This window comes from Drosophila subpulchrella, unplaced genomic scaffold (genome assembly GCF_014743375.2).
Source record: "Drosophila subpulchrella strain 33 F10 #4 breed RU33 unplaced genomic scaffold, RU_Dsub_v1.1 Primary Assembly Seq354, whole genome shotgun sequence".
Lineage (NCBI taxonomy): Eukaryota > Metazoa > Arthropoda > Insecta > Diptera > Drosophilidae > Drosophila > Drosophila subpulchrella.
Genome location: NW_023665577.1, coordinates 5,261,691 through 5,289,671, shown reverse-complemented (window position 1 = coordinate 5,289,671; position 27,981 = coordinate 5,261,691). Strand labels below are relative to the sequence as shown.

At 36.4% G+C, this 27,981-nt stretch overlaps 1 protein-coding gene and 1 long non-coding RNA gene across 13 annotated transcripts in view; one reads left to right on the top strand and one right to left on the bottom strand.

Annotated features, from left to right (window-relative positions):
• Positions 1–26,717, bottom strand: part of LOC119560998 (putative transcription factor capicua) — a 47,430-nt gene extending 20,713 nt beyond the window's left edge. For 6 of the 12 annotated variants that reach the window (XM_037874804.1, XM_037874798.1, XM_037874805.1 and 3 more), the window contains exons 1-2: positions 26,551–26,717; positions 25,607–25,833 (exon numbers count right to left, since the gene is read on the bottom strand). The gene's annotated coding sequence lies outside the window, so the exon portion shown is untranslated. The remainder of the gene's footprint in view (positions 1–25,606; positions 25,834–26,550) is intronic. The other 6 variants (XM_037874810.1, XM_037874806.1, XM_037874811.1 and 3 more) reach the window with 3 other exon arrangements.
• Positions 19,672–20,958, top strand: LOC119561000. The gene is made up of 3 exons (XR_005221051.1): positions 19,672–19,749; positions 20,272–20,499; positions 20,578–20,958. It is a non-coding gene; the product is annotated as an uncharacterized LOC119561000 (long non-coding RNA).
• Positions 26,718–27,981: the final 1,264 nt, after the last annotated feature.

Genomic DNA, 27,981 nt, shown 5'->3' with positions numbered 1-27,981 from the left:
CCCTCTCTTCCGCCCACAACACGTACACACACGAGCTTGCGTACCCACACACGGGCACGCATGAATGCAATGTGCTGCAGCAGCGACAACAGCAACAACAGTAGCTGAGGATGATTTTACATGGGCGCGTGTAACAGTGATAAACAGCAGTGGTCGCAAGAATAGACAACCCCCAGCAGTAATTGTAATTCAATATTTCTTAACAAGAAATCAATCAAAATTGATTAAATAAATATTAACTCTACGAATATCATTTTATGAATACAAAATTTTCTCAGGATCAACAAAGGTATCGCTGATAAGTATGCAACAAAAATGTGAAAATAAATAAAAGCAAATAAAACTTTATCAACTGATATTTAAATTTTCAATCTATAAAAAAATTTAAAAAAAGATATTTACTCCTGAAAATAACTTTTAGTCGTAATTACATAAAGTCAAGAACATTTACAAATTATACATTTCTTGGGTTTCTGTGACATTATTAAAGACATGGCTTTTTGTACTTGAGGTTTTTAAAGGGTTGATAGACATACAGTTCATTCTATTTAAATTTTCCTAGGCTTAAGCCGAAAGTAGATTAAATAATTTATAAATAATAAATAAATAATTCATTTAGTTCATAAAATGTGGTTTATTTTATTTCATTCTTCACATTTTTGTGTCGTCGCCTGTGACCTCTACACATCATAGTATGTGTTTTTTGCAGCCTTTACTCATTTTTAGCTTTTCGCTTTTGCATGGCGTAAATTATTTGTATGCGCTGTGCTTGAGCTTATGCGGTTGTTGTTGTTGTTGCTGTTGCAATTGCACTATGGGAAAAATAAGAATGCAGTGGAGAAGAATGAAAAAGGCTGATGCGGTATGTTGGCTGCTTGATGCTGCAAGTTGGATGTTGAATGTTGAAAGCTGAATGCTGACGAAGGGGAACTAGCCGGGTTCCTTCGCTCGCTTGTTGTTGTTGTTGCAAAGTTGTAAAGACGACGTGTTTGTGTGTGAGTGTGTGTGTGGGGGACACGAAGGGCCCAATACCAGTGCCTGCAACAACACCAATACCACTACAGCCTGCCCCTGGCAACACGATGCGCGCGAAAATGTTGAAGATGAAGGAAAACGGCAGAAGAGGCAGCAAACATTTTTTTATTTTATTTTTTACTTGCTTTTCCCTTACTTCGACTCACTGTTCTGCGGAGTAAAATTGAAATGTGGAGCAGCGCGGGCGACGACGACTGATTGCAGTGGCCAAACGATAAGATGACGGAGCAAGTAATGCAAAATGGCGAAAAAAGAGAAAAGACAGTACAACCTCACTACAGGGGTTAAGTCGAAAAAATGTAGAAATTACTTTAAATGATCTCGAAAAGTAAGCAACAAAATAATATATTCTGAAAATTTAAAGTACAGAAGGACGAAACCGAGCGTGTATTTTTACTTTAATCTTTGAATGTCTAAAGCAGCCGTTTTATAGCTTTACATCTTTTTCAGGTATTTCAAATTGAGATAGTAATAACAAATTAATTTTAGTAACATCACATAAATTTTTTTGAGTTAAAAAATATAATTAAAATAATAAAATATCTTACTGATAAGAAATTTCAATGGCAGTGTTAAGATTTTATTACATTTTTTTAAACTAATTTTTTTTAATTAAATTTTTTTTAAATTAAAAGTTGAACATATATTTTTTAACTTGAAAATTATTATGGAAAAAAGTATTATTACTAGCTTTATTTAAAACATCTAAAAAAATTCAATTTATTTTATTAAAGTAACTTAATTAAATTTTCTTTTAGAACATAAATGCATTTATCTCATAGAAGCTTCACTGTACGTTTGCAAAGAGACCTACAATAATGCGAGCTCTTCTTCTCCGGCATCTTTTCGCCACTAAACTCTCGTGCAAAAAAGAAAATAATAAAAATAATGAATACAACTTTAACGGTAGCCACACGGGTTTATGTGCATCTTCTTGATTACAACAAATGCTGCAGTGGAGACAACAACAAAATGGGAAACTGCAGTTTGGCGCCTTCTAGAAGCCACTGTATTTTCCCTGCACATCCAGTTGCAGTCGCTTAATTGGCTTTAATGCATTTCGATTAATTTGCCAATGCTGCGAAAAGTTTCTGCCTAGGCCCACAGACTAATTAAAATTGTTGCTGTGTCTAGCGCCAGAGAAGTCGGCCCAAGAATGTTTCCTGGCCATCATCGCCGCCATCAAAATTGCAGCTGCCAGTGCTGTTGGCCGTTGTGTCGCCTGGTGTTTCCAGCTAATTGCAGTTAAGAAACAATTTAGTACTTAAAATACATTGCACTTCGAGTGAAGGCTTGTGTGAGAGTGTGTGTGTGGAGCGAAAGATCAGTGAACTTATCATTATGTGAAGTATATTTGCACTTGGAATGAGTGCCGTGTGAGTTGCTTCCAAGTCGATAGATTTCCTATGTGTTTTAAAGTGTTTAAGACCTCTGATAAGAGAACTTGGCAACACACAATATATAATGTCAAGGAACATTTGGTAATACCAACAAATGGGTATTTTCATATTCTTATTTTCTTATTTCTTTAAAAAAGTGGTATTAACTTATATTTATCTTTCTACTTAGCGATATTATTACTCTATTTATACAATAAAAATTTCTTAGCACTTACAAATTGTTTTTAAATGTTATTTATTTAATTTTTTTTTATACTTATCTAAACAAGTCATATATTTATACAATAAACATTTTTTTATATTTAAAAATATTCATTTAAAATATTAATTGAAGGCACCCAAATTAAGAATCGATTTTTTGCAGTTTTTCAAACTCTTATCCCATTCAATGTCTAAATGTTTTCAATGCAATCAAATGTCTAATTCAATAAAACAAAATACAACTGCAGTTCTGAATAACTAAGCAATACGGGTGGAATTCAAAGCTCCGTTGCAAAATGTATTAAAATGTTGCCATCGCTTTGGTTGACAGACAATGACAACCGTTGACGATCATGATCGCGATCATGATTAAATATGACGATGCAGAACGGAGACGGCGATTCAGTAACGAGAATAACAACAGGAGCAAAGGCTGTGGAAAAGTATGGCGCATAAAATTTGCATTAAATCATTTTCTTTTTTCTTGGTCTTTTTTCCATGTCTGCCCCTTCGGCATCCCCACCCATTTTGAGCTCCGCCTTCTTATTCAACCCTTTCCCGACTCAAACGTCAAACGGTAGCCAAGAGCCAACAAAGTGAAATGTGTTGCAAATTTCAATGCAATATGCCGCCGATGCCAAAGAGGGATGTACACTGGAAAATAACAAACCCCGGGTTTGTTATAAATTGCCTTGAATTTTAATAAAGAATGTATACCGTACACATACAAACATTACAATATAAATACCAAAATTATCATCATCAATTATATTGACATACTATAGAAAAACAATTATAATATTTAAAAAAAAACTATTTATACAATGTGATCTAAAATAAAAAAAAATATGTATTGTTAAATTAAGTTAGAATACCAAAAATCTGTAGTCGAAGGCCCCGCAGTTGGCACTAAGTTATTCTTTGTTTTTGTAAACATCACTATCATCTTTAATAAAAAAATATATTGACATATTCATTTATGTCCCATGAATTGGTCATGCGGGCTCTATATTTAAGAGTTAAAAATGTATTTACACAATCTGTGTTTTTACTTTTTTTCTCTGTGATGGTGATAAGTAGAGCTAAGAACTTTGGAGAGGGGGTGATGAGGCGCATGAGCAAAGAGTTAAGCTGAAAAAAAGTATGAAAATAAACAAAAAAAAAATGTGTGTTCAAAAGAATAAACAGCCAGAGCTCTGTGCTTTATACCCCGCTACTGTATAAGGATGGATTGCGGATGAAACAAAAATAAAACTTAAAAAAGTGGAAAAAACCTACGGGCGTCGGCATCTCTCGCTCGTGTCAATAGCTCTCGGTTGGCCGCAAAGAAATTGGAACTGTGCCTAAGTCAGCCCCCGACTCAAACCGATTTTGTTTTTACCACTTTTTGTTTATTTGTGTTTGCCTGCGAGTGGGTTAAAAACAAAATTCTATTTGGCTTAGAGCGGCAACAATTTGGCGTGCGTAAACAGAAATGTTGCCTGGCCACATTGTTGCCCCAGCTTACCGACTTTGATGATTTAGGATCATGAGCGTTAGGGCATAATAAACAAAATATGATCATATGGGATTATACGGGGAGATATTGTACCATAAACAACTGCAAGAAAAAGCAATAAATCACTGCAAATGCCTAAAAAGTAGCGGATTTTCGATTTAAAGGGGGTTCTAAGAATTTCCATCAATAAGCTGAGTTAATAACAGAGCCCCTTTCCTAAAATGATTGATCTTTGTTTTTACGAAACTGTACGATTTCTGATCTCTAAATTGGTGCTTATGCTATTTATTTCGAGGAAATCTATATATGATCCTATCTTTTACAACATTTCCAGCATAATCGATTCAATAACTTCAACGCTTCCCAAAAACACCTTCGCTTAGCTTTTCACCAATGCAATATCTATTCTCAAACACACCCCACTTAATGACTTGATTGCAAATTGAATTTAAAATTCAAATTAGACTAAAACCACAATGCGACCGACAAACACAGCACATGAGAACGTTCCCATGTATCCCGTGGAACTTTGGAAAAACTATAATAATTGCCGTAACTCGAAATCGATGTCTATCAAATACGTGGCCAACAATTCTTGCTTTCCACAGTCTCACGCCTCCGATTGTGGAATTGTTTTGACGACTCGTCAATCAAGATGGCAACCCTGTTCTTATTTTTGCGTTCATTTAAGCGTTGCAATTTTACTGTTCTTATGCAATTTTCACTATCAAATATTTATGAAAGCAGAAAAAAGTGCGAATACATTAAAAAACTGCATAAAAAATGCGAACATATATTATTTGGAATGTGTGTGTGTTGTTGTTGTTTGTTCTATGAAAAATGCATTTGATTGAGCTCTAAATGCAAATTCGATTGCTGTTTGAGTGCCTCGGAGTATTGTGATTTCATTGTTATAAATGCGTGAAATTGCACATATATTTGGGAGTAGATACACGTACATATAAATACAGTTTAAGATTTTATTTTTTGTACAGCCAGTTTCATAGGCATAAGGTTATGGTATTTAATTCATTAGGTACAGTTCAACAGAGCGCAAAATATAATAAGGAAATACTTATCACTATACAATACTATAATTGTATACGAAATGTATTTAAATATGACTAAACGGAAATGTTTTTTTAGGTACAATCATTCAAACTAAAGTGGGAAAAAAAATTGTTCTTTTTTCGTTTGTGATTCATATACTTACGAGCAGTAGTTGAAGACAGATAAGTTTGGAATGTTTAAATCACAATTTCTGAGCGCAAAACAACCAAAGCATAATGATAAGAGACCTGACTTAGTGAAATTAATATATTTTCTTTTAATATATTTTAAGAAATGTTTGTTTTATAAAGCGTTGCGGGAAGTAGATTAAACTTCGAGCTCCTGGAATAAGGATCCATTTTGAAGTTTATTAAGATATTTTTTAATTGGACAATGGCTGATATTCGCATACACTCAATAAAGAACAAAAGGAAAATCAATAAAAGACATTTTGAAGAAAAGTTGAGAAAAACAAGGTTACGCGCACGAACCCGTTCAACTTTATTATTATCAGCTTTGGGCCAACTAACAACGCTAATGAGGCTAAAGCAAAACTTTGTCTCGATAAGTCTGGCGGGGGCTAGAGAGGTGAGGTATAAGTAAGCTTAGGAAAGTGATAAAAGTTAGTTGGTGAAACTGTTAGGAAACCAACTTAGCCATTGAGTGGAGAAAATTGGACTGCTTATTGGTTTCGGATTAGAGGTAATAGATTTTTACATTCGGTTATTTTGGAAAAATATTTTTAAGAAAATTAAAAACTGCAAGGGTATTACTAGTTAATTATCCTACTTCTTTTCAACTTACTAATAAATACAAATACAAATTTGGCCCCTTGCATTAATCCTTGTTTTTTTTTAATACTCTGACAACCTTAGAGGGTTGCCTATCCTTGGTTACTAACCCTTTTCTAAGTACCCAGAAGAAGTGCATAGAGAGCTTTCCCCGACAAATGTATATCAAAAACCATAAAGGCAAAGCCAGCATAGGGGAGAAAAATCTTTAGAATTCAGTTTTCTTTGCTCAAGTAAAGCCGAAGAAGGCGAGGCGGGCGGCAGGCAATGCAAGGAAAAATGATTAGGGGACCGGCTTTCAAAGCAAACTATTATGGCCAAAAGTGTCAAAGGCAGGCCAGGACTTCATCCTCATCAGCTTTATTGGATAGGGGAGGAATGAACTGTGAACAACACTTTTGTAGTCGTTTCTTAACATAACACGGGGCCTCAAATTGATTTACTCAAACCGAAGCACAACACTCTGGCACTAAAAAAAAAAAAGAAAAACCAAAGGGGGAAATAAGCTGGGAAAAGGAAAATTCATTTGCCTACTGGCCGAGGGAACGTTTCCCAGTTTGAAACGTGCGCTGGCATGGCGATGAGCATGGGCAATCTCAAGGATAAGGAGGATGCCACCGCCCACGAAGGGAGAGTTTTATGTGCGTCAGCTGCTGGCTAAGTGGCTTTCCCCTCGATTTCCACCCCCCCTAGGTTTTCCCCGATTTCCCTGCAATCTTCGCCATCGGCCATTCTCTTTACGCTTTGTGCCTCACCTTTCGACCCGGGGGGGGCAAATATCTGAAGCGTGTGTTGAAGGATGGTGATGGCAATGGCATCGGTTGAGAGGCATCGAAGGATGTGAGTGCCGGGATGAGAGTGCTGGTCAGCGTCATCAGCTAAAGCTGGCCAAGGGTCCTAACCAAGTTAGCTCGCTGTAATTGGCCTCAACAGGCGCCACCTCGAACACCTCAATTAACTATAAATAACCAGCATACAAATAATGCGCCACTAACGAGGGGGAAACCATCGCACTTCCTCAGCAATATCTACAAAAGTGGGGCACTTGAAAGTAAATATCCTGAATAAATATTCATGAAATGATGGAAACATAACTAGCATAAACAAGTACATTTAATTTATAGGGTTTTATGTAATTTTAGATAGACAAATTGAAACTCTTACGAATTTACGATTATAATCTTGGTTTTGGCGAGTTCTAATATTGGTATTGATGTTTGTAATATCAAGATTAATTTGTACTATAAACTTTTTGAACTTTTCAAAAACCACTTTTAGTTTTAATAAATAGAAAACATTATTAATTTGAATAAAACCACTTTTAGATTTGACCAATAGAAAATATTAATAATATAAATAAATTTACATCCTCTAATCATATACTATTTAAAACCTCAAAGATATAAGAGCATTTAGAACATGTTCACTTCAGTTGTCTGCCAAAAGTGAACTTGTGTAGAGGTAAATGGAAAATCGAAATGTAATATCATGTAAATATTTGACACCACTTAGCAAAATGCGTATGTGTCGCATCGTGTCAGGCCCTATTTCGGTTCCATTCCTATTTCCATTTCCATGCTATCTCTTTTAGAGGGTCTGGGGGAAAGGTAAGACCCCGGGTAGACCCTTCATACTGGCACGACAAGGAAATTTGTACATGGGTATAAATAAATAAACCCAAATTGAAGGCATTTGGCCGTGTTGTCGCGGGCTTGTCACTCTATTTACTTGACCACAATGTGGAGACGATGGTCTTGTTGTTGCCGCTGCCGTCTGTTTATATAGCCACTAATTGCGTGGCTTATCTCAAATTTCAGATCAGAGCACGGGACATTGAGAAAATACTTCCCCAAACAAAATACCAAGTAAGGTGAGAAATAGGCAACAAACAGTTGAAAAAAATCATGAAGAAGCAGAGATTTAAATTAAGTATTGCGCTGGTTAAAACTTATGTAAATGGAATTTATAAGAAGTATAAGTGTATAGAACCCCTTAAAAAGTTTACCTTCCAGAATTATTTTTGAGTAACTTGAAGTTTCTTTAGCTGAGGATCTTTAATTTACTTTAGCAATGATTGATAAAAAATTGTATTATTATTTTATTTGGTTGGGGTAATTTTAGATGGATGAATAACGACACTTTTAAATTGGATTAAGGCTAACTATAACTAAACAGTTTAAATGGAAATACCTTAATTCTTTATACATTTTCCAACAATTGCTTCTAAAAATGTCAAGACAATTTACAATTGCAATTACGATTGTCGATATGACAATATGTTCGATATGAACATTAATTTACCAAATTTCCCATGGATAGATTACCCTTCTGTCAAAAACGTTTCATTCCCTTAGAAGTAATTTGATTGACAATTCCATTACCATTACAGTTCAACTAGAACCCAAAATTCCATTCAATTTAAATTCCCAAAATGGCCACACATTTTGGCCGATCCCCCCCGCTTCTGTGGTAATTGGCTTACTGGCCTTTTGTGAGCCCTGCTGCTGTTGCCTGCGATGAGGATGGCCTAAAAATAAACCTTGAAAATTATTTATTTAAACATGGCAAGTTCATTTTTTCCCTTCTTTTTTCGTTGATTGACCGAGAGACCTAAACAAATATGTTGACCTAAGCGCAAACCCAAACCCAAGCCGTAGCATTTTTGAGGTTTTTTGTTTTTTCTTTCGTCTGGTCCCTCTTGGTTCTGTTTATTCTCGCGCTGTGCAAACAGGAAAGTGCGAACCAAAAGGATAATGTCAGGGACTTTGCAGCTGAAAGGTCGTAGGTTGTTCACGTATCGCCAGATGAAAATGTTGTTTCACATGTGGCGGCGTGGCACGGCATTTACTATTGCGTTCCTGAAATTTCCGACTGCGACTTGACTCATGACACGCTTTGATTTTCATAAACCCAGTGGACTGCTACCAACTTGTTCAGCAGGTGGCTGAGTCAGTGGTTCAGGTGCGTAGCCCAAGGGGGGTGGGTAGGGGATTGCGACAGCTCCCCACTCCCATATAATCTCGGCAACAAAGCGCGGACCTCGCTCCCCCTTTGGGTGCGCCTCTGGCCCGATGCTTAGTCAATATCCAAGAAATCTCTCCTTTGTTTTACTTCGGATTTCACAATTAGTGGAAACCTAGGCGATAGAAAACCGATTAGTTGTGTGGGCATTGGGATAAATTAATTAATAATGCGTTGGTTTTTGGGGTTTTAGGGGAAATCTGCCAGTGGGATGATCCACAAATAATTTGGATTCGAAGGTTAAGTCGAGCCAGGGTTATTAAATTGATATCGTATGCATTATAAAAATATCACTTCATTGCAATTCTTACGGAAATTTCCCTGTTTTATAAACACTTCCGCTCTCACCCAATAAAATATACAAGATACACAACAAATTAGATATTTTTCGGGTTAAAAAATTCAATCTCACCTTCTTGGAAGCAATGGTATTAACCTGAGTATTTATTACAAACATAGATCGTAGTTTTTAAACAAAAACCTTCAGAGGAATTCCTCAGCCACGTTAAATAAATGTCTAAAATAGCCGATTTTTATTTACAAATCGAGAGCACAAATAAAAGGGTCAAAGTAATAATCTTTCACGTTTTGAAATCAATTTTATAATCTTGCCGGATCTTTGAGTTGAACGTTTTGACATGTTAAATTAGTTATATTTTACAATCAAAGCTTTTAAGACCCTTTTCACAAGACGATAAGTGAAAACAATAAACTTGAGCACCGAAAAACACGCCTACGCGAAAATTCAGTGAGCTTCTGCCGACAGTAGGCGCCTGCCAAACGACAAAAAAAAAAAAACTATAAAATAGTAGTAAACAAAGGAAAAAAGAAAAGACCCACGCTTTTGGGACAAGCCACTCATTAATTAATTTCATTGGATCTAAGCACAGTGGAACCCCTCCGATCGCCCCCAATCAAGACACGAGGGTCGTCGGGAATCGTGTCAACGCGGAGAACAAGCGGTTTCTGTGTAGGCCGTAGGATCGAGGTTTGGGGATCGGGGACTGGGGTTCGGGGCTCGGAGGTACTGGGGGACTGGAACTGGGGCCCCGACTTGACAACCCAACTCATGCATTCATTTGCCTGCGTGGGCCGGCCGGTTTGTGCTCATACTCGCATATCTGTTGTGTGCAGTATTATATTTATTATATATGCAGCGTATGAGCATACGATTTCGTACTACGACCGTAGTAAATTAAAAGTGCAATCACGACAAACCCAAGCACGTCGCTGCCGCTTGCTTTTGTAACTGATTAGGTTGGGCAAAAAACATATATATTCATCCAATACTATACACACAATATAGCAAAGAAAGAAGCAAAAAAAAAAGACACAAAAAGTGCATTTTGTTGATGCATGTGAAATAATGAAAAATGATGACAAGACCTTTAAAAAGGCGACAAAAAATGCGCTTGGAAAATCAAGGTTGCATATAAGAAACGTGCCATGTAATGGCCGAAGTTCACCGAGAATCAACATATAGTATCATATCAGTTCAGTAACTGTATTAAATGCTTTTGTGTGGCTATATAGTAAGCAACTTTCGCTTATACAGATGAACTTAGGGTCTGGACTGTAGACCCTAAACAAATAATCTTTAAACACAAACAAGCTAAAATGTTCGAGAACAAACCTCCATAGGTTTGAAATAGCAGGCTTTAAATCTAGAAATCTTTAGTCGATTTTTATTTAAAGGTATTGTATGCAGTAAATTATATAATTATGTCTTTCAAGAACCCCAAACTTTGAACCTCACATTATAATTTACCCCCATTTCCATGTATTCTGTTGGAATTTTTTAGGAACACGCCAGTTTACATCATATTATTATCGTCGAACTTTGGAATTACCCACCTGAAAAGAAAAGAGAAAATGATATATTATTTTTTAGGAATTTACAAATACATGATATATTATAAGATATGTTTGTTTAAATTAAAGAAATAGCAGCTGCGCTTCTAGGTATTCTGTAGTATGGGCAAACAGACGCTAAGAAAGTATTATATCCGTTTTCGCCCCTTTTTATTTAGGGGAAAATTCCGGTGACACTTGGGGGTTTGCCTAACCAGACGTAAAAAATACTCTCAACAGTCGTTCTTTATTGATATGACTGTGTATACAGTTTGATTTCGCTGAGTTTCTGAGAAATAAGCTTTAAAACATTTTTGCCTTTTGTGGCTTTTAATTACAGGGCGAGAGAGTTGTATTTGGCTAACTTTATATTTTGTCTTTGCATATAAAGCAGCTGTTGCTCATATCGTTTATGTGTGAAACTTAACACAACTCAATTTGACCAAAAGGCGGCATTGGGGACAAACAACAAAATTCAGCTAGATATGTGGCGAGATATTGCATGAATGTTGGAATATTTGTTCTATAATTTATTCCGCACACCCAGACAACCCGATAAAGATAAACATGTAAATCAAACAAGAACTTTGACTGATGGCGACACCGCGTCGCCTTCGTTGTTGTTCTTGCCATCGGTGGCTGATTGAGTGGCGCCAACGAATTAATAACTTTCGAGAACCGCAATCTATCGTTTATGATGTGTTCAAATTTTCGGTGATTTTGTTCCTATTTTTCCAGCCATTTCGCTTGTCGCCCGAGTGAGAATTAGCTCTGCAAACTATGTTCAGAAATCGCAACGCAAATTGAAAGAAAACAAACAATGGGGGAAAATTTATGGGCTTTAAATATTTTCATTTGAGTGTTTGGTGGTAAAATGAAGAAATAAAAGCAGAAATTGCATATTAATTTTATAAAAATATTTTTTTTATGATATGCTTTTTTTTTGTATTTTGTATGTCTAGGAAATAAAGATATATTAATAAAAGTTAGGAATTTAAAAAAATAGCTCGTTTTAGGTCAATTAAAAACTGTTTTTTTAATAAAATCCTTTTAAATTTTGTTTTCTTTCTATATATGTTCTTGCTAAGAATTTTCATATTACACATTTAAATAAAAATTCCGACAGTTTCTTCTAAGTTTTTATATTATTTTGTCTTATTCATATACTTAAATATCTATAAATTGAGTTGTCAATTAAAAACAAATTGAATGCTCGAGTTTTTTTTAATAGCCAAGTTATAGCCCATTAACAGTTATAAATATTTTAAGATACATTTTACTGTGCTCTTCCTTCCTAGATATTATCACTACACATTTCCCATGCTTGCAGATTTGCTTGCGTCATAATTGTTTTCCCCAACATATTTGTATCACTACAATTCCGCTTTGTTCCCACCATAACGCTAATTTAATCACGTAAAGAGCACCCAGCCAAATGTGTACTCAACCCAAAGAATCGCACTTATTTCGGCATGAGAAAATATTTGCAAAAATAATCCCCCAAATATATGCATACACATAGATTTATAATGAAAATATTCGTTTTACCCATAAATATAGTTGGGCTAAAAAGAAAAGCTTCAAAGGTGTGGTGCATTGGGAATTCGGGGCGGTGAAAGAAAGCACGTGGATGGTTCAGATTGTTTGCTTTATTTACGCAGCATTAAAATGTGTTTAAACCGAACGGAATACGTACACAAGTATGTTTATATGTTTTCGGAGAGCTTCGGACTGGCAGGTGTATGGGATATGGGTGGTGTTATTTTTTGTTTTTATTATATTTATTTTTCGGGTGGGTTGAAGGCGGCTGTGGGCGGTGGGAGGCCGCCGCGTTGACGCGTGTGGAGCGTACGAAAGCGGCCAAAGTGTGTAAATATATACATATATTTTTATCGGCCATATAAACCCGTACTACGTTCGAGTGTGTAGATACAAATACTAAGAAAGCTTCATAAGAAAAGCACTGGGTTTGTGTGTGATTCGGGCGATTAGCGCATGAATGAAAAAATTATACGACGTTGGTAGCAAAATATTTTTACTTTCGGTTCATTTATTTTTTTTGGGGGGGCACAGTCGCCGGGCCGGCCTTATCGAGCGGCCTCTCCAACGTTGCTCTTTTTTTATAAATTACCTGATTAGTCGTTTGGGTGTTAGAATAAAACCACACGACATAAATTGATTTTGGCTCTCTTTCCCAGAAATAGAGATAAAACTCAGTGGGCTGTGTTGGTATAGGCAGACCCATCAGCAGATATGGCCAAGCCAATGTGTTCGTGCTTATGCGGAAAAATTCAAATATATATATGGAGGGTATAGAACAGCCGACAGACAAAGCACAGACCAACTTTTACTAATGTGTACAGACAGAGGGAATAATGGGATACTTGGGTTATAGGATTGGTCGTTAAATAAACACTCTGTTAAAGGAACCTTCATTTAATTTTGAACTTTTATATTAAATTAAATGGGTTATATTTTCTTAACCGTAACCACCTGTAATATAATAACTATTACTAACGGTAACAACTTGACAATAAGAACATTATACATATTGTGCAATTGAGAAAATCGTGAGCTTGGAAGTCTCAGTTTACTGGAAATTACCGACCTAGCTGAGTATTCAATTAAGTCACAAGAAATAATTTTACTGGGGGTTTTTATAACCTTTCTATAAATTGTGTAATTTTCATTTCATGAAATTGAATAATATTGTCCTCATCTAAACAACAGGGTATTCAAGAGGCGTATAGTAAACCATAATTTCGTGATCTTTTTTTTTGTTTTCATTAGTAAATTCTGTTTTGGCCGATTTTGATGCCTTATTTTTGTCTGTGTCTCGTCGGTCGCAGCTCGAAATAAGTTTCATTAATTAAAAATGAACAAAACGTGTTGTACGTTGGCGTTATATATTAATCTTCTACTTATAGATTGGCAATGTGCACACGTACTACGCGTCCACTCTACACTGTCCGAATATATATGTATACATTTATTTATAAAGATATTTTTTGTGCTGTTTATCGTGTGATGTCGCATAATTGAAGTGAGCTGATTGGTATTTCAGTCAGGAAACCGATTTCATGAGGCACCCTTGAGTACTGAAGTAAAATTCTCCCTGGGGAGAGTGTGACTTGGATAGGACCGGTGGAAGGAAACCACAGTGGGTCTCTGATATCTTTATCACCAGTGTTCTGAATCGAAATCGAACCCGCTATTTCTTATAAACTTATAACAAGAAGTAAAGCATAAAATGCAAACCAAGTTTCCTCAAGATAAAAAAGGTTTATTAATAAGTCAACAAGTATGCAATGAATGCATTTATCTCAGTTCAAATGTTTACTTATTAGTAAACTGATAATGAGACCAGTTAGTCCCCTTGAATGCAATTTCAAAAGGTTTGCTGAAATATATCGCAGTTCCATTGGTGTATTGGTATTGATAAGCTGGGGTAATAAAAAAACGTAATTTTCTGACCAATTCCTGTTGCTAGCCAGCCCGGGCAAACACCGAATAAACAAACCCGTAAAAACAGAAAATATCCATCTGCAACCGGTTTAGAAAACTCCTGCTCACAAACAAATCAATTTAGTGAGAGAAAAGCGCACAAAATAAATAAACCAAAACCGACAGAGAAATACATAAAAATTGCACATAAATGAATATAAAATCCAGACAAGAACTCCTCTGGTTCGTCTCCTTCTTTGAGATGCCTGTGGGGCAGCCGAATAGCAACAATTTGTGTTTATTTTCTCCTCTTTTTCATATATGTATGGGGTATACATATAGCCGTATTGTATGAGAAGAGGAAAAATACATATATATTTATTTTCCCAACTCATTCTCATTTTATTTTTTACGTTTTACGCGAGCGCGAAACCAAAAGAATTTTTACGCATACGAGTGTATGGTGGAGCAGTGGTCCTTATAACACCCATTCCTTAGCCCACCCTGCACCACCCCACCAAACCGCACCCGCATTGTATCTCGATGGGCAGCTGACAGCGGGACTCGTTTCAGTTTGTTTTGGATTGGTTGGTATGGGATGGATGGTATGGCATGGGATAGGATCGGCCAGTGCTAACGATGTCTCCGCCTGTTTGTGCCATCGGTTTTCATTATATCCCTCGTTCTTTTCCACTACCACTGTCCATTCTTTAGAGCCAATTTTTCTGCATTTCGTTCTTACGTGCATGTTTTCCTTTTACGCGCATTGTTTACTATAGATACACAACAAAGTTTGAGATACAAATACAGCCGGACGGTCTCGCACACGCATGTGGTCGTCGTATCTGTATCTCGCTCTCTTAGCCATTAAAGCTTGAATAATACCTAAGTAAAAAAATAAACAAAAGAAGAAATATTATTTTCAAGCGCTTGAAAGGAGAAAAAAAGGTGGAAGAAATGTAGAGAAAAGCATCTAACAAATGCTACACTTGTTCTTCAGACCGCTGATTTTTTCCCCATTTTCCTCTGGTTTTTTGTTTTGGTATTTACCAACGCTTTTACTTAAGTGAATTTCGTGAGTGAGCATTACATAAACAGGTGAGTCTTAATATGACTAAACGGGTTGCTACCCCTTAGAATTAAATGGAATATTTTGAACCATTTTTATATTATTTCAAGATACAATGCTCTTATAATGATTAGAACATTTTTAAAACATATTATTTGACATAAAATACAAACAAGTTGAATTCAAGTGAATCCTGAGACATGGTAAACCTGATGTTTGACCTTTCTAGCCGATTTAAGTACCCCAATCCAAAGACGTTAATGGGTAGTTCAAGGCCCAAAGTTAAAAGACAAACTCGATGCGATTTTGGGGCTAGCGTACATTGGTAGCAGCAACATCAACCACAATAAATAAAGCACGAACCACAAATACCACTAAAATCGAATTAAGTAGCAGGAGGAGGCACTCCGGTTTATTTGTTTTTTGAGTGGAACAGCGGGGTAAAAGCGGCAGGGTGAAGGGTTGTGTGTAATTTGGTAGTTTACTCAAAAGTGTGCCTCATGTGGATTATTTACCTTACAGTTTAACAGGTAGCCCAGAGAGGTATGTATCTGTTAAGGGGGCTGGGTGATGATGGAACTGGGAGGGGAAGAATCAGACAATCAAGTAAAACATTTATCTACCCGTAAATGCTTGAGCAGAAATTCAAGTGTACTTTCCACTGATAAATATTAATCAACCTAATGGGGAATTACTATAAAAGCTCTTATAGAAAAACTATTATCAAAAAAACTATAAGAATAAAAACCCATTTCATTATCGTTGGTATTTTTCCATCCATTTTAATTCATAAATATTAAAAACTTTAATTCAACCTAAAGGGGAAAATCTTTCAAACTCTTTTCATCATTTTTTTTGTGTTTGAAGTTTAAGTTGACACGGGTTTGTCTTGATATCAACAAGTTTATTACTTGATTTATTGGCCACTTGATTGATGAAGTTCTTGCGAGTGTATTGCACGATAATTTTTATAATGCCTAGCCTGGAAGTAATCTGCCATCCCAACCAACCCCAAGCAATATCACACACCTGCTCCCACTTATGATTACAATTTCAAGATTAATTAAAATCAGCAGGCGGTCCTCAAAAGTAAACAAAAGTGTGGGGGATCGTGGATAGCCTGATTTTTGGATATTTAGAAAATAATTGAGTACAGAACACGCAAGGAAATATTAAACATTAGCCATAAATAAACCATAACCATATAGACCAATAAGAAAGCCATTAATTTCCATTTAAACCTAATATACAATATACAAAATAACAATTTAGGTGTCAGTGGAATACAGCTGCCATGGTTCCTGTGGCTCTAATAACGATACAAGTCATTTGCATAATGAAAATTAATAATGATATCCATTATAGTGCACATGTATCTATACTTGATCCGAACAATCGGTATATACAAAATGGATTGAGCATGACAACCGACAGTTGACAGCTAAACAACTCATTAATGAATAGCAAACGCTCCACCAGCAATAGCTACACTTTTAAGCTTATTACGGAACACACTCTTTATATATAGGTATGTACGTGCAAATGTACATACATATCGGCAACAGCCGGCATCCAGTGCAGACAAAACTACACTGAGCGTTTATATAGATACATATTCGCAGTTCGTATAACACAATCATGAGTGTGTATAGCACTTGAAATGGCAAATGAATGACATGACTGCGTACGAACTGACTAACTGACTGACTGACTGACTGACTGACTGACTGACTGACCGAACAACCAATCAACCAGCGAATGAACGAATGATCGGACGACAGAGTAACCGACCGCCAGACGAGTTAAGATTAATCAGAGACCCCGACCATATAGCGGTACAGTGCCCAACAAAACCGAAAATCATTCAAAGTAGAGGAAAAATAGTATTGTTATCGATAGTGATTTCATAACTTAAGGTTTTATATTGTAGATGAAAAGATTACAATATTTAAAAACATAAGTTTAGACTGAAATTTTAGAAACGAAACCCTTCTAAAAATTATATTACTATTAAAATAGTTTCCTCTATAAATTCTTTTAAAAATATATAGAACCTACTTCAATACCATCGCCATATACCCTCGATACGCACTGTATTCGCATGCATGTCTATATTTATAAGTTTGTTTTTAATAGTGTGTGATATGGGTAAAGAGTCGACACAATATAATGGTTTAAATGCCATATCAGCAACAGTGAAAAAGAGTAAAACGCTGAATACAAATTACAACCTCAACACCGAACCCAAACCTACTGAAATGTATATGTAGTTACGTATATATGGAGATAAAATAACAGGCGATTCTCAAGCAGCAATAGCACCAAAAAAAAAAAGAACTACAAACATTTGCACAAAAGTTGTTGTCAACAAGTTTACGAGTCAAGCCAGCTAACATGCATATATATATTATATATAGAAGTACACCCCGCACATCTGTAACTCTCATCACCGCCCAGCCCCCACCGATATCAGTTATAATCAACCAAGTTTCTTTCGCCTTTTTAGCATATCTTAATTTCGAGTTTAGTTTTCGGTTCGCTTCGCTTTGTTTCGCATTTTGCGAGTTTTTCTGTTCTCTGGTATTTCATTTATATTTGTTGTGACGTGCCGTGAGTAATAACTATATAGATTATCTAGCCCCCAAACTTTACGCAGCCCAGTTGCTTTTTTTCGACAGGCAGCACGCACAAGTCTGTCAAGGAAACTTGAAAGCATCGAAGTATTCATTTTAACGTGCAGAAACGCATAAACTATGTGATCAGTGGAAAAATAAACGTTAAAATATTCACATTGAGTTGTCAACTGTGTGGGGTCTTGTAAAGATTTCATATCTAAATTCAGAGCTTCGCTGCGGTGGCAAATATGATATACGAGTGAGGAAGATTGAAACCAGATTTGGTCAGAAATATTTATTAAATGATTGGGTATGATGAAGAAAATGGAAGTTAAATAAAGGACTAAAAAATCATTGAACGTTTTTTCTGGACATTTGCAATACATTTTATTTATTTTGTAACCTGGAAACAAATGTATTCCCCATTTATTTCGACATCAAATTTGCCTATAAATAATAAATACATTCCCAAATGTTCATGGACCAATTAATTGATCCATTTGCATCTTGGCATTGCTTTGTTCATTCATATAAAATAGGCAAATAAAGTTCCTTAAGTATAATTTATTATTGCCTGCCACAGATGTTTGATCATTTTCATTAGACGCCAACAAAGCGAAGCACTTTAAAATGTATTTGAGTAAAAACTACACAAAACAGCCAGAAAGTAATAAATTTTATTGCAAAATTGCCTTTTCATTCATTTCGACTCAAAAGCAGATAAAAATGTGTTTTATTTTGTGCTTTTTGCTATTGTTGTTAACAAATACACAGGCATACATAGATACCAGTGCAAATGCAGATGTATGTGTTTTTCATTAAGAATGAATTCATCGTTTGCCTGTTTTGTTTGCTTACTTGGAGAATGTCTGCCTGTCGGTGTATCTATCTATTTCAATCTTGTATATACACGTATCTATGATGCATTACTTTTAGATACTATTCCCAGTGACTGAATACGTCGAGCAGCGAGAGAAACGTGTGAGCGAAATAGAATTAGTAAACAAATTCTGGGAAAATTATATGTTCGACAAAATGAAATAATACAAAATGATATGGAAATTGTATCTGAAGTCCAACATCTGCATCTGCCATCAAAAGTACGGAACAAATAGACTTTTGTGGACACATACTCTCGAATATCAACATCAGTATAAAAGTATTAAGGCCTGACAAACTGATAGCAATTCCAGTTGGCAAGGCGAGTATTTGAGCAATTGACAAACTGACTGACTGACTAACTGACTGACTGTGGAAAATCAATAAAAATGCCTTTACTCGTGTGAGTTTGTTCGTCGCAATATATGTAGGTTTGTTTGTCACTTGGCCGGCTTATCATTATTAAAATACAAAAATTTAAATTACATATTGACTTATCAGCGTTCGGCTGGGGTATGTGTATGTGTATCCCTTTTTTCTGCTTCTTTTCACCTCTTCATGTTGATTATGGATGAATTTGTGAGTTTGTGTGGATTGATAAGTATGCCTTGTTTACCTCGTCAACACTTTTGCATTTTCCTAACACATTTAAGTCTTTAATTTCTTTAATTTTTAAATATCCATTGTAATTTTAAAAAAATAGTATAGTCTGATTAATTTATTTTTAAGCATGTTCCAATTTATTAACCTTTATGGGATTAAAAAAATGTTAAATGCTATCATACATATTTATTTCCAAATCAACTGATCTTTTCAGATTAATCATATCTCACTGAAAAGATCACTGTACAATACAACTTTATTGATGTGTGTGTAACGACTGCTGTTCTACGCTGTAAGTGTGCCGGCAGAGGCTGAGCAGAGCTATTCCGAATGCCCGGTAAATATATAAACTTTTAAAAAAATTATTAGAATTTAATGAATGTAATAAATAATAACTCCTGTACTCAAATATTTATGTGAAGAAAAGTAAAAGCTTAAGAATATCTGGTTTGATCTTGATTCGGATCCATAGGCCGGTTCTGAAACTGAAACGGATGCCGAGACTGGAACAGTAGCCCCCTAGTCAGCAGCATTTAGAGCGGTGCACACATAAAAAATAAAACAACCGAAAACCAAAAATTTTTTCCGGTTTGTTTGGTGGTTTTTTTTTTATTACAGCATAGATTTGTGAACCGGTTTGGAAATGTTTTCAGTAAAAATACCACAATTTATGTTGTTTTACGCCGTGTGTGCCATTGTTGGGGCCAACAAACAAACATTTGCCGGCTTATTTGGAACGTGTTTTTTATAATACTGGATAAGAGCTCCAGCTATCGCATCGAATTTGAATATAAACTGTCGTACATTTTCACAGAAACCGAAAGCGGACAGCTTAATTCTCGATAGGGAAATGAGCGGAGTCTGGGATCTGGAGAATGGGGGTAATACGCGATGAGTAATACCAGAAACGCTAATGAGGCCAAGACGACTTACTCATCGAAGATGTCGAAGGAGGTGGAGTCTGTCGACGGACTCATACTGATTCCTACGAACAGGAGGTAGAGGAAAATGCAAATCCCAGCAGCAGTATATCAACGGAAAGGTATTATTTTTATGGTTTATAAAAACCAGTTCTGCTCTGCCGCCTCTCGATTCATATTTATACCTATTATTATCACAGGCAACGCCACACAATAAACCAAATTCTAATATGAAACATGAACGTTAGATGGATTTAACAAAGAAAAAGAAATATAAGTTTGAAGCTTGATTCAGTGCGAGCCAACCAAAGCAAATACAATTCAGAGAGTTTCAAAGACAACTTCTTGTTTCCTTCTACAAGATTCCGGTTCTTTGGATTCTTCTGGGCCAGAAGAGGGTGCAGGGAGAATCACGGCGAGAAAGAGAGATAGATAGAGGGGCCGAGACCCAGCAGACGTAATTAATGATCCCGAAAACGTTGACGACGGCAACCAGCAGCAGCAGCAGCAGCAGAATTAAACCCATGAAGGGGCAAACGCATGTTTTGGACCTTTTTTAACGCTTTTGGCCGGTTGGCAGATGAAATACCAAAAGTGGAATACAGGTGCGGATTAAGGTCAGACGGTCGAGTGGAGCCCGAGATTGAGTTTGTCAACGCGAATCAATAAGGCTTACCCCACAATTCACATTTCCTTACACAAATCTACGCCTTTATTTTTGTTATAAAACATTTCTTGGCATTAAAACGAATTTATTTAGCTTGAAATTCAAATAAACATATTTATCAAGTTTATACATTATAATATATGCTTTAAAAAAATTTTAGTTGAAGTCGTAGAGTAACCGAGATAAGAAAGTATGTACATACATGAGCAAATTTTATCCAGTTCTGTGGTAAAAATTTTTTAAAAATGCCTTACTGACTAAGTGCCTTATAACTTTCCATTGAAGATCGCAGCATGAATTACTAATTACTGTGACTTATTTTAAAGAATTTTTCAGATTTGAAATATAAACAAAGGCTAAGATAAGAGGTTCATAAAATTGACAAAACCTCAATTGAATCATATTTAATGAAATGGAAAATTAAATATTAATCATTGTGGGGTTTTTTCTTTTAGTATGCTTCTTTTTTATCATCAAAAGGAATACTATATACTATTATATGGTACTGAGTTCGGAATGGGAAAAAAACCAGCAAGAAATATCTTTGCAGACTCCACAACTGGATGCCATAAGAAGTTGTACTACAACTCGATGTTTATAGTATTTGTAGAATGCCGAGGGGCGAGTCTGCAAGACGTACTACAAGATACATAACAACAACAAAAGCTAACGCAACATGAAAACCGGTCTGTGGCAGCAACAACAAATGTGTGTGTGTGTGTTGCCCATACACACAGATACAACACCACCTAAGCATGTGTTTGTGTCAAACAAGAAGACCAAGACGCTGATGAGAAAAGCAGGGGGTTTGGGGGTTTTGGGGGGCTTATAGAAAGAGAGCCGAGAAGCAGACGCAAAACGAGACGACTCTACAAAACACCACAGCACTCACACTCTCACAACCACAAATCTACACATCTACCTCCTTCTTGCTTTCCATATTCTTGAACTTCAAAAAGTACAACGATGAAAATCGAACAAAAAGCCAGCATAAAACAAATAAAAACGGAAAAAACGAAGAAACAAACAACAACGTCAAGCCGTCAGACAGCTACTGGTGTTAACCCGTAGTACATAGTAGTAAGAAGCAGCCAGCAGCGCAGCCAACACACAGATACTATATGCCATAGGTATACCTACACATACATACAATACACGCGCGTACAACGCTGCGTATACGCCATGTCTGTCTGACAAACGTCTTCGCCGCCTTCTTTTTTCTGCCTTCTTATCGTTCGTCTTTTGGGTTCTTTCTTCTCCACAACCCATCTCTTCTTCCCCCGATTCCTTAACGCCAATGCTCACTGTATACTATATACGTATGTGCATTGCCGATTCGCGGAGGATCGTCATCTGTGCAGCCTGCAGACCGAAAGACCCCAGAGAAAGAAGAAGCCCCCCAGTGTCAGTGATATGATATTCGACCCCCTCCCCATAGGATCCTCACAATCGGAATCCAGTAGCTAGGGATTAAGTGTGCAAGTCCCAGGGGAAAACCCCATTTCTCTGGTCGGGTGATGATATAAAACATTTATCCAATCTATTTGTTTCCCAAGAATTGCATATTATTGTATAACATTATCTAAGTATTCAGGGTACCTTATATAAGAAATGCTAAAAACAAGTTCTATTGTCATTTGTATACCAAAGATTTTATTCTTGAGGTTTCATTTCGTACGAAATTATTAACATATTATGTCTAAACAAAAGATAGCATAGAATAGGAGTACAAAAATTGAATCTTTTAAGTATGTAAGTATAACCTATGATTATTATCTGCTATCCAAACAAAAAAACCTTATATAAACTCCATCATATAATATATCAACCTTTTCTACTCCGTATTCCCTTTGATTTTTGTGTTCTATCTACTCAACTCTACTTGGCTCCAAACTTTGGCTGCGACCATATGCCGGGAATAAAGAATCCAATTCATTATAGTCACTACTGTAGACACTACAACATCGCCGGCAGACAGAACTTTAAGACCATCCATTACAAATGCTTTTCTTTTCATTTCGTGTTTATATTTCGATCTTGGCATGACTGCTGGGGATCTGCCTGCCTGCCCTTCTGTCTGGGTTGTTTTTTATGCTCTACATGATCTGGTTTTGTCTTGGATTTGTTGGATTTGGGCAATTTCAACTTTGTGATGGATTGCTATTGAAGTTTTTGGCTGTTTGTTGCCTGCAGCTTTTGTGGCTTATTTCAACTTTTTAATGGTTCTCATCTCGGGTTTTGTTGGACATGTAAACAAAAGATCTTGAGATACATATATCATGTAAATGTGTTTTTTCCTAGTCGGAATATAAGCAGATTTCCTCAAGGTTCTTACAAGATGTTAGGGGTATAATGCTTGGGGCTAACAACTAATGACAATTAAATGGAGGCACATGTTAAAAACAAATGAAGCAACATAATTTATGATCTAAACTAGAATGATCTCAGTAAATTCCCCACCAACTCTGCATATTTCAGTTTAAATTTTCTTTCAGTGCATTGGCCTAATTGAGAAACTAGCTTCAATACCAAAATTGGCTCATTGTCCTGCCCATAAAAGGAACACACACTCGCGCAATGTAATAAAATACGAAACAAAAAATAACTAGGCAAGTAAAACGTGCCATGCCTCGAATAATGAAGTTAATAATAAAAATGAAAAAAGAAACATTTGCCGCTAACGATAAACCAAATTTGTACAAATAAAATAAATTAATAAACAATCGGCGTGCGCGTTTCTTTCCATGTGTATGTGCGTGTGAGTGAATTACTAAGTTTTTGCCACCAAAGTTGGATTTGCCATATATACTATATGGTAGATTTTTATATAAAAGCCGAAGTAGACATAGCAACGGGTTTATTTCTGTATCGCTGTTTGGATTAATTCACAGAACGGCTTGCCAATTAGCAACAAAAAGTTCTTGCCGTTGATTAATTATTCTAAAAACTCAATAGCCCAACCTACCCGCATGAGCCAATGACAATAAAAGAATTATATTGGCAAAAAACGAAGAAAAAAATCAATTGTTAAGGCCAGTAATAGAAGTGAAATCTGCATTATAAATGTCATTTAAACACGCCTTTTTGCGGTACACACATACAATAGAACCTTATACAGTGGTCTTTCGGAATGCTAACTTTAGTTTTTGGTTTGTACTTTCCTTGTTTGAAAAATTTTGCCTTTTAAGAACCAGTTTAAAAGCTATAATATATTAATGGATAAATACGAAAATATTTTTATTCTAAGAACTATGATTGTAATAGGAATTATCAGTAATAGAACTCGATCTAAAATTGGAAGCTTCTAATATTATTTATACAAATCTGTTTCTGCAGAAATCTTATAATCTTAAGAACTTTAAATTAAAAGGTGGTTTAAAACTCTACACTCTCAACTTTTTCCCGATTTAAAACCTACTTTTAGCTTAACATGTGGATGACAAAACTAGTTCGGTTCTATGTCTCATAGTGACCACTGTACAAGCTCATTGTGTGTATGCATTACTTTCCACATTGGCTTTGTTGCTGCTGCTAAGTGCGTCTAGTAATTTGCTGATAATTATCAACAAATGCGCGCTCACGCACATTCAAATGTAAATTAGACAGTGGAAAGGGTGGGAGAGAGCGGCGAGAGAGAGGGAGAGAGAGCAGCAACAATAACAAAAGCATCGAATCTCATGCGATGCAGTTGCCAGCGAGAGTTTTGTTGCTAATTACACACACACATCGATGGCCAGCCAGTCAGAGTGCAAGTGCGTCTGTGTGCGTGTGCAGAAGGGGTGGTGGGGGCGGTGGGGCGGTTAACTTCAGTTGGTAACAGTGGGACCAATGCACAGAAAAAAATGATACTGTGATGTCTAAAAAAAAAAAATTAAAAAACAAAACAATATTTTTTTCCTGTGCACTATGATTTTATTAACTCATTTGTGGCCAACAAAAATCCCATATACAAATCATGATTTCCCTAATGAAACCCACTAGAAACCAGTAACTTTTATCTTTAGCTAATTTCAGTAGCCGATTCTCACTCCATTGTTTTTGTTTACAAAAAACGCCGAGCTTAATTTGAATTTCAACATTTCACATTTAACATATCAATGATAAAGAATGCACACCAATACACGCGCAACCTAATTCTATGAGCCATTGTTTGGCGTAGTTTTTTGTTTTGTTTTTTTTATGAACAATATGATGTGCAAATGTTCAGAGCATTGTGACTTACGTTTCTTTTTTTTTAAACAAAAGGCGAATAGAATTTCTCGAATACAAATTTTGTGGCCTGACCAGCTACAACAAATACACACGGTCACACTAAAAAGAATTCTCTCGCTCTCCTAAAATGAGAGCGGGAGTGTGCTGGTATGTGTGTTTATATGGCTGTTTGTGGAAATGAATGAAGCGCTGCTTGCCAACAACGTAAAAGCAAGTGTAAGAGCGAGCCAGGAAGAGAGGGGGGCGGAGGGGGAGGGGCAAGAACAAGAAAGTGCGGAAGCGGGAGGGGAAATAAGAAATTTTCCAATTGGCAAGCACACACAACATGGGGTAAAAGAATTTGCGCTTACCGTTTTTCGCTTATTGACGTAGGCGTCCGTCTCTCTGTCTCTTTCTTTCACTGTTTTGTATATATATATGTGTGTGTGTATGGCTATTTCCTCACTTATTTTTTATTTTATTTTTGCTACGTTTGTTTTTGTTATGCAAAAGGCATAGAATTTTTGTGGGTTGTACACGTTAAAAACACAAACACTTTAAAAATTATTTAACAGCTCGCTCTCCCGCGCTGCATGCACTGCGAATAAAATGTTGGCTGTATTATTTTGTGTTTGCTGGCTGGCTGGCTGGGCTTTACAACTTTTCCACGAGCAAAAACAACGCACGACTGTGGAAAACGCGAACCGACGAACCGAAAACCGTGAAAAGTGTTCATTGAGGAAAATTGAAATGAGCGCCCAGCATGTGACTCTCTCGCGCTTGCTCTCTCGTTGGGGCTCTCTCTCTCCTCTTTTCTTGTGGCGGGGAGGGGGGGCCAGTGTTGCCAACTCAGCAGCAGAGCCCCAATGCCAATAAGCCGAATTGGGGGAAAATAAGTGTGCAAATGCAAAAAGTCTGCATCAGTTACTCCAATTCTGATTTGAACTTATTAATTATTTAATTGGGATTCTCGGGCAGCTGTTTTGTAGGCTGGCAACACTGCTCCACTGAACAGACAGCGCGTCGACGTCAGCGTGTGTGTGTGTGAGTGATGCTCTCTCTCTCTCTCTCTGCCTCACGCTCTTTGTCACACGCGCATTTCGATTGATTGTTTTTGTTGTTATTATTATTATGCCTTTTATTTGAGCTTAATTTTTAATCCAATATTTAGCCAGTATCCATGCAGCCCAGTTTGTTTTCCCAGCTCTCTGTTTCACTTGTTTTCACACACACACCTACACCCGTGCGCTGGTGTTGCGTGAGTGCGTTGTATTTGCAAACGAATCAGAAATTGTAAAAAACCGTAAAAACGAACCGTTTTATTCACAAAAAGGCAGCGGGCGCAAACCTTCTTGTTGGCTCTTATTGGCTTTTTGTGCGCGGGGCACGGCACAAGAACAATTCACAAGAGCTCCACCTTCCGACATCCGCGACACGTCCGCCTGCGTTCGAAGTTCGGTGAAATTTTCCCCCCAAATCGCGCTGTTTCGTTTTCGTCGGTTTACTGTGTGTGCCCAGTTCTGCGGGGGCGGAAATTACTCGGTTTCGGTTTTATTGTGGTGCTCAAGTAAGGTCACTCTTTTTAAGGTATTTTTAAGAGTAGTACATAAGGTCACTCTACGTTTCTGTTAGTTAAAATGTTACGTTTCTGTTACTTTAAAGCGCCAATGCGGCCGAAAAGGGTACCGGTCTACGTAGATCCTATGTAGATATACCTTACAATGTAAAAACTCATTCATGAATGCAGAAAATATTACTTATTTTTTGAAATTTGAAATCACTGTGGACGGCAGCACACGTAGTGGCGAAGCGCACCAGCAGAGTTTGCAAAGGCGACTACTTTATAAACACGACGAAATGAAAATTTGCTGTGATGGTCCGGTTGTAACCAATCGAAAGGTATCGCTGAAACTAAAAGTTATACAACCAAGACTTTTCAAATTGTCATTGGTTTGGTAAAAAGAGCAATAAAAATGTAAAAGTAAATATTAAGAATATTTTATCTGTTGGGGCCGTTGGCATTATATGTAATAGCTTGTTGTTTTAGTTAGTAGTTGTATTTTTATTAAAATGCGCGTCGAATGACACCTCATTTGTTAAAATCCGATCCTCCGTTCAAAAGTTGTACACAAAAACTAGAGTTTGGGCGACATTTCAAAATGAAAATTTTATTTTGCTTGTCAGTTTCTCCAAAAACGTTGTTTGTAGGGTCCTCCAATTTTAGATTTAAGATGTTTTTGAAAAGGTATTTTAAAACACTATGTACGCTTTACTACAGTGATTTGTCTAAGTACCATATTTTTAAAAAGTTTCCCAAAAGTATGACTCAACTCATTTGAGTCAATGAATTGATGCAACGATTCGATTTTATGATTCGACTCTTTGATTCGATTCTATGATTTGATTCTATGATTCGACTCTTTAATTCGACTCTATGATTTGACTACATGATTCGACTGTATGATTCGTTTTTACGATTCGACTCTACGATTCGACTTTATACTTTGTTTCTATGATTCGATACTATTATTCGATTCTATGATTCGACTCTATAATTCGACTTTATGATTCGATTCTACGATTTGATTTTATGATTCCACTCTATGATTCGATTCTATGATTCGACTCGAAGATTCGACTCTATGATTCGAAGAACATGGCTAGATCGACTCGGCTAGTGATCCTGATAAAGAATAAATATACATTAAGGGGTCGGATATATGTACATACTTTTCCCCGAATACAA